At 46.9% G+C, this 8,019-nt stretch overlaps 1 pseudogene; it reads left to right on the top strand.

The window, feature by feature from the left end:
* Positions 1-241: 241 nt before the first annotated feature.
* Positions 242-802, top strand: LOC145520066 (NEDD8-conjugating enzyme UBE2F-like; annotated as a pseudogene).
* Positions 803-8,019: the final 7,217 nt, after the last annotated feature.

Genomic DNA, 8,019 nt, shown 5'->3' with positions numbered 1-8,019 from the left:
GACCTAAAGAGCACAGGAAGCTAAGATTCCCATGTGCCTGGCAGTGCAGCTAAAAAGAAAAGTTTAAAGTTTCCTGTTTTAATTTCGAACACAGAAACATCTACTCAAGAGAGACATAACTCACATAAAGTCTCTCTTGAGTTGTCCTTGGTTATTTTAAGAGTGTAGGACAGAAGAGCCTGGCGTGCTACAGTCCACGGGGTCACAAAGAGTTGGGCTCAACTTTACAAAAACAACAACAATGTTGACACTGCCAGGCAAACTGAAGCAGGGTGGTGGTCTCAAAGAGTCCTGGGTGTCACTTACAGCCTCTGACTCCACTGGGTGTGTGTCTGTGAAACAGGCTGCTTGTTAAAGAGGTGGAAGAACCTGAAGCTAATTTACTTTGTAAATGCAAAGTGCATTTTCCTAATCTGAACAAGTTCCATCCCTTTCAGCTGTCACCCCGGATAAGGGTTACTACCAGGGTGGCAAATTTCAGTTAGAAACTGAAGTTTCCAATGCATATGACATGCTGCCTCCCAAAGTGAAATGCTTGTCCAGGATCTGGCACCCCCAGCATCACAGAGACAGGTGAAATACCCCTAAGTTTACTGAGAGAAAACTCAATGTTCTCGACTGTTTGGGGCACTGGCTGGACTCGCACAAGGACACAGAAGGACGTTGTTTGGGGATTAAACTGTTTACTAATCTTTTGAGTCTCGATGATCCACTAAATATGGAAGCTGCAGAACATCATTTGTGGGACAAGGAGGACTTCCGGAATAAAGTCGAAGACTACATTAAGCGTTAGGCCAGATGATAGGAGTAGAAGCCTGCAAGGCCATGGATTGTGCATCAAGAAGTTTATCTCCAGGCTTCCCTGGTAGCTCACTGGTAAAGAATCTGCCTGCCAATGCAGAAGATACAGTTTTCAATCCCTGGTCTCGGCAGATCCCACATGCCAAGAAGTAACTAAACTACTGAACTGTGCTCTAGAGCCCAGGAACCACAACTACTAAGCCCACATGCCCCAACTATGGAAGCCTGCTCGCCCTGGAGCCCGTGCTCCGCAACAAGAGAAGCCACTGCAATGAGAAGCCCGCATACTGCACCTAAGGAAAAGCCCGTGCAGCAATGAAGACCCAGCGCAGCCCAAAATAAATAAATAAATTTTAAAAATTATATATTAAAAAAAAAAGAAGTTTGCCTTCAACTGAAACCAGAAGGTTGCTTCCTCCCCAGTCAAGTAAAAACCGCTCCATGCCTGCCCATTGCAGACAGAGAGTTACACATAAATAGAGGAAGAAAAGGTGTTTGGGGCTCTAAAGAGTTGTCTGCTCATCTTAGCATGTTTACTTTTGGGAAACGGCACTGTACAGGCTGTTGATGAGATTCTCGAGAAGTTGTAATGAACTCAACATTGAGGCTAGAGCTGCCTTCTCAGCACTTTCCCAGTCAGTTCCCTGCTCAGGTGATGCTAATGATGTGTTCATTGTAGCTTGCAGGTTGGCAATCAGAAACACGCTTCAAACTGTGATTGCACGCAAATTCTCTTAGCTCCTTCCACGAATGTTAGTCCTGCCTAGATGTTATGAAGCTTCCCAGAATGCATGTAGATCCCTTAATGAAATGCATATTTTATTTAATACAAGTATATTTTGGGACAGATTTGTTATTTGTACAATTTAATACTTTATTTGTTTTTCTATTTTCATTTAGTTTGTATTTTCATTGTATAGCACAGACAGAAAGATGTTAGGTCAAGAAACTTTTTTGGGGGGGTTAAGCAGCTTTTGAGGAAGAATACAAAAAAATATGAAAGACAAAAAATAAAAAGAGTGTATGTGTTCCTGAGACTAAAAACTTTGAGATCTGCTGTTCTAGGGGTTATAAATTGTTAGATCATGGCTGTGAGAGAATGAATATTCTTACATTTAATCAATAACATCAAACTTCTTCCTCAAATGGTCCTTTGCTTCCCAAAATAGCAATAAGCAATAATCTCTTTAAGCTGCATCTCTGGTCCTCCCTTCCTAATCTATCTCTTACACTATTCTATTCCCTGCTCTTGCCACGTTAGTCTCCACATCGTCCCAGGCTTACAGGTTTACTTCCACCTGTTTGCTCACTCTCTCCTTTCTGTCACTTCTCAGCCTTAATATCTCCTTACCTGACATCATATTGCACGTTCGTTTATATGTCTGACCACCCTTTGGAACTGCACTGTCCAACAGAAATAAAATGCAAGGCAGAAATGTGAGCCCCATATGTAATTTAAAAATTCTCAGTAGTTATGTTAAAACAGTAAAAAAAAAAAAAAAAGGTATTTAACCCCAAATACTCTGAATATGGGCTTCCCTGATCATTTCAATATAAAATCAATAATTAAAATATTAGACAGTTGACTTTTTTTTTTTTTTACTAAATCTTTGATTTTAGGTACATATTTTATACTCACATGCGTGCATGTGTGCTAAGTAACTTTGGTTGTATCCAACTCCTTGCGACTGTATGGACTGTAGCCTGCCAGGCTCCTCTGCCCATGGGATTCTCCAGGCCAGAATACTGGAGTGGGTTGCCCTCCTCCGGGGATCTTCCCCACCCAGGGATGGAACCCGCATCTCTATCATCCCCTGCATTGGCAGGCAGATTCTTTACCACGAGAGCCAATGGGGGAAGTCCCTTTACACTTACAGCACCTCTCAATTCAAACTAGCCACATTTCAAGAGCTCAGTAGTAGCCTATGGCTAGTGGTTACCGTATTTGACAGCATAGCTCTAGAATGTAAAGTGAAGGCAGAGTTTGGGGACTACCTTGGTGGTCCAATGGCTAAGATTCCACACTGTCAATGCAGGGGTCCCGGCTCTGATCCCTGGTCAGAGTACTAGATCCCACATGCTACAATTAAGACCCAGCACAGCCAAATAGATTTTTTTTTTAAAAAAGAAGAGCTTGGTCTTTCTTGTTCCTGGCTAAATCTCCAGCACCCAGTGCATACGTGTTATGTATATAACAAATATACATAATGTATATTTAATTAGTGTTTCTTGGATTTGTAAATTAATGGAATGGCCTGCAGTTGGCACCCTTCCCTAGAACAGGTCCCAGGAATCTGAGAAAACATCTCCTGGCTGGCAACCCTCTGACATAATAAGGACACCACCACCATCTGGACGGGAATGAGAGGGTAATGCACTCATGAAAATCACGTCCCAGCTTTCTTCAAACACATCTCCTGGCTGGCAGTTCAGTTCAGTTCAGTCGGTCAGTTGTGTCCGACTCTTTATGACCCCGTGGACTGCAGTATGCCAGGTTTCTCTGTCCATCACCAACTCCCGGAGCTTGCTTAAACTCATGTCCATCAAGTTAGTGATGTCATCCAACCATTTCATCCTCTGTCGTTCCCTTCTCCTCCTGCCCTCAATCTTTCCCAGCATCAGGGTCTTTTCCAAAGAGTCGGTTCTTCGCATCAGGTGGCCAAAGTATTGGAGTTTCAGATTCAGCATCAGTTCTTCCAATGAATATTCAGGACTGATCTCCTTTAGGATGGACTGGTTGGATTTCCTTGCTGTCCAAGGGACTCTGAAGAGTCTTCTCCAACACCACAGTTCAAAAGCATCAATTTTTCGGCGCTCAGCTTTCTTTATAATCCAACTCTCACATCCATGCATGACCACTGGAAAAACCGTAGCTCTGACTAGACGGACCTGGCTGGCAGCCCTCTGACATAATAGGGACAACAGCACCATCTGGTGGGGAATGGAGGGTACCACACCGATGGGAATCGGGTCCGGGCTCTCTGAACACAGCGCCTTGAGGGCAACCCTCTGACATAATAGAGACAACACCACCCTCTCGTGGGAAATGAGGGTAATGCACCCATGAGAATCAGGCTCCAGGACTCAAGGCTGGTGGAGGGGGATATAGGGTGGAGGTGGGCTCTGGGTGCCTGGAATGTTATTCCTTACCTGTGTCTTGGACCCTCAATTTTCCAAAAATCTTTCTCAGACCTTATCTCTTAGTATTACCAAAGTAACTATCATATTAAGAATTCTATCAATGATCAAAAACAAGGAGACTCTGCCAGGCTCCCTTTGGCCTTGTCTATACCTGAATTCGGGAAATGACTGCCTGAAAGTCTTCTACAGGCCAGCCCTCTACCCAATCCTTATTATCATTATTTTCTCTTTTGGTCACCCCTGGCAGGTTGTGGAATCTTAGTTCCCTGACCAGGGATCGAACCTGTGTCCTCGGCAGTAAAAGCCAAGAATTCCAACCACCGAACTGCCAGGGAACACCCTGCCCAGTCACACACACACACACACACACACACACACACACACACACACACACACACACACACACACACTGCTCTTGCTTGTAACGTATGGGGTTCCAGAAAGAGTCCGTGTGTTTAAAATTGTGCTGAATGGATGGCATCCTTGTCTAATGGTATAGTCTCCAATAACAATCAAGTTTCTGATCCAGGTGGGGAAACTGCCTAGCAATGTTGAGTAAACAAAGCAGAATAGTAATAATAACAGTAATAACAACCACTAGCATTTAGCATTTACTAAATAAGGGCACTGGTCTCTTTGTGCATGTGTTCTTTCTTCATTCCACTCCCCTTCAAGGTAGAAATCACAATTATATATTACAGGTAAAAGAAATGAGTGGCAAGGTTGAAATACTTGCCCAGGGCCATATAACTGATGAGTGGTCATACAGGGTTTCAGTTTTAGCAGAAGGACACTGTGTTGTATACAGAATCTGGTTTCAACTCTACGATTTTGTTAATTTAATAAATATAAACTGAGCACATTTTTTTTTAACGTGGGCATACAGCTGTGAACAAGTCTCTCCTCTCATAGAATATTCATTCTTGTGGAGGAGATAAGACAAATAAATCAGTTCACATATAATGTCTACAAGTGATAAGCACTCTGAACAAAACAGCAGGTGATGCATCCAACACAGTCTTGCTAGGATTCAGCTAGGCCCTTTGTTAAAAGCCTTCAGGGGCATTCCCTGGTGGTCTAGTAGTTAGGACTTGGTGTTTTCACTGCTGTGACCTGGGTTCAGTTCAATCCCTGAAGGGGGAAGTGAGATGCCGCCAACCCCGTGGCAAAAGAAAAAAGGCCACCTGGATCCTAGGGCAGACAATAGTTCTTTCCCCACTTCCTACCCTAGGGTCAGCATTTTGATTGGCAGCAGGAAAGAAAGTTGGTGGCAAGAAAGTGACTAAAAAGGCCAGGCTCTGCTTAAAGGTAGCCACACCCAAAGCCCTGAATGAGTAGATGAGGGATTCAGTTTCAAGATGAACCAACTGGGAGGGCTGTGCTGAGTGGGCAGTGAAGATTGGGAGGGCCTGAGGCTCAGGAAACATCCAGAAATATGGACATGATTTAAACTGAGCTACATTTAGCTCAAGGCATGGTACATAATAGATGCTCAGTGAAGGTAGTGAATGACTGATAGAGCTCATAAATGAAAGCAATAAAACAAAAACCCACGAGGTGTGTTGATGGGGGTGTGTGTGTGTAAATGAGCATTTAGAGCTTCCAGAATTCCCAGAGGCCCACAGGTTGGTGGCCAGACCCATCTGGAAGGCGGGCGGGCAGCAGATCCTACTGGGATGTAAGTGTAATAGTCCAGCCCTGGTGAGTGCAGCATGAGCTTCTCGGCTGAGTTTGAAGCAGCCCTTTCTTTTACACCAGGTGCCCCCGCCTCTGGGCTGAGGACTGGTGCCTTCTGTCGGACCAGTGGCAACATTCGATAAGAAACAAAGTGCAAAGAACCCAAAAGAAAGTGCACAATAAATGTAATGTGCTTGAATCATCCCCAAACCATCCCCCCACCCCAAGCCCATGGAAAAATTGTCTTCCATGAAATCAGTCCCTGGTGCCCAAAACTTTGGGGATGGCTGCTTTACTGTATCTCCAATAAGATAATTTGAAGCCGCTCCAAAGAGGTGGCGTGGCAGACCGGCCCCTTGAGTCTCCCTGGCCCAGCCTCTCAGGCTCTAGAGGGCAATCCAAGTCAAGATGGCCAGGAGCTGGCCCATGGCTCAGCCACTTGGGGCGGAACCAGCCTAGCATTTCTCTGACGTTAAGCACACTACACAGCTTTCTAGCCTGGAGGGCCTGCGAGCACTGCAGGATGTTCAGGGCCTTCTGTATTTTCTAAAATTATTTTATTTACTTATTTTTGTCCGTACTGGGTCTTGGTAGCCGCTGCCAGGGCTCTGTCTAGTTGCAGGGAGACTCTTGGTTGCGATGCACAGGCTTCTCACTGCAGTGGCTTCTCCTATTGCGAAGCATGGGCTCTAGGACAGGGGCTCAGTTGTCCTGCGGCACCTGGGGGTCTTCCTGGACGGGGTCCAACCTGTGTCCCCTGCACTGGCAGGCAAGTTCTCATTTGCTGGACCACCAGGGAAGTCTGGATCTTTTTAAATGAGAGGCAAGATTGTGCGTTTAGAGAGTATTTGGGGAAAAGTGTCGATTGCTTTTTCCAATTATGGAGCTAAGGCAGGCGGGGGACTCCGCCGCAAGGAATGAAATCCATGGTTCCTGGTTCCCAGAGTTGGTGTGCACACAGGTTCTACGCTGTCTTCCTAAAGGTTGGCCAGCAGCCCCAGCTCCCTTGGGGCCTGTGGAGGACACAGCTGCTCTCATCCAGGAGCCTGTGTCCAATGGTAGGAGGGGTAGCAGGAAATAAGACTTTCTCTGGTCCTTGGGGGCTGCTGGGTACAGCTGGGCGCTTGGAGCAGCTTCCTGCAGCTGCTAGGGACAGGGAGCCAGGGAATGCTTGCCCGTGTTTCCCTGGCTTTCCTGGGACCTGCTCTCCTGACACTGAAGTCACTGGGCCCTGCCAGGCCCCACTCTGGCCTCACTGTTGGTACATTTTATCCCATTATGAAAGGAATCTGGAACGAGATGACTCTAGTGCTGGACAATGCGGGACCAGCAGGAGGCTGCCCACATGGTTTGTCTGGTCAGTTCCCCTACCTCCTTCTCTGAGCTCCTCCGTCCCAGCCCCCACCCTCTATCCCGTTCCAGACCTTTCTGTTTGGAGTCAGGCAAGTTTCAGCAGAGTCTAGGATGCCTAGTCAGGGCCTGCTCAGGTGGTCACCTCTATGCCATTCTTGTCAACATGGCCAGGCCTGGACTGGCTCTGCTGCCGCAGAAGCCCTCCTGGGAATCCCCCGATCCAGCAGGAAAGACCCAGCTTCGGAGACCTCTCCTCCAGGTGCGCTTCTGGCCCAGGGCCAGGCTGCCTGAATGTCCCCCTCCTTGTTTGCAGCTTTCCCAGGGGAGTTGGAACACGCACTTTTCTGTTGTCATGGCTGTGACTTGTAGTTCTTTGCCTTTGACCTTCTTGCATGTCTGGGAACACAGTAAAGGACGTGGGGATTTTCTTTTTTTTGGCCGTGCAAGAAGCATGTAGGATCTTAATTCCCCGACCAGGGATCGAACCTGCATCAGTGCATTGGAAGGCAAAGCCTTAATCACTGGACTGCCAGGGAAGTCCCTCTTTTCGCCCTTTAAAAGGGGCTGGCTGAACCGAGAGTCCTCTGCCTTTTCCTCACTGATTTCTCCCTGCCCTCCCTGGTCCCTGATCACTCCCACAACTCAACAGGGTCAAGACCCCACCAAGGCGATGCCGTGCAAACAAAGGGAGAAGGAGACAAAGACCTGGCCCTGTTCTTCCAAGTCTGGAAAGCCCTCTCATGGTTCGAGGCCTCTGTGTCTGGGGCTCCAGAGGTGGATAGGTCTTGGGAGTTGAAGTTTTGACCCAGCTGTATCCATCTGTTCACTCATAAGGGGAGCCTGGCGTGCTGCAGTCCATGGGGTCGCAAAGAGTTGGAAACGACTGAGAGACTGCACAACAATAACAACTCGTTTAGCAAGCGCCAGTGGAGTTCCTTATTCTGGACTAGGCACAGTGAAGGCTATGACAATAAACACAGATCCGCAGCTTGGCTATTTACTGGCTGTGTGACCTCTGGTAACTTTACCTTTGGGCCTCAGTTTCCT

This window comes from Giraffa tippelskirchi, chromosome 9 (genome assembly GCF_054371585.1).
Source record: "Giraffa tippelskirchi isolate mGirTip1 chromosome 9, T2T-mGirTip1v1.2.pri, whole genome shotgun sequence".
NCBI lineage: Eukaryota > Metazoa > Chordata > Mammalia > Artiodactyla > Giraffidae > Giraffa > Giraffa tippelskirchi.
This window is presented reverse-complemented; position numbering and strand designations above follow the sequence as displayed.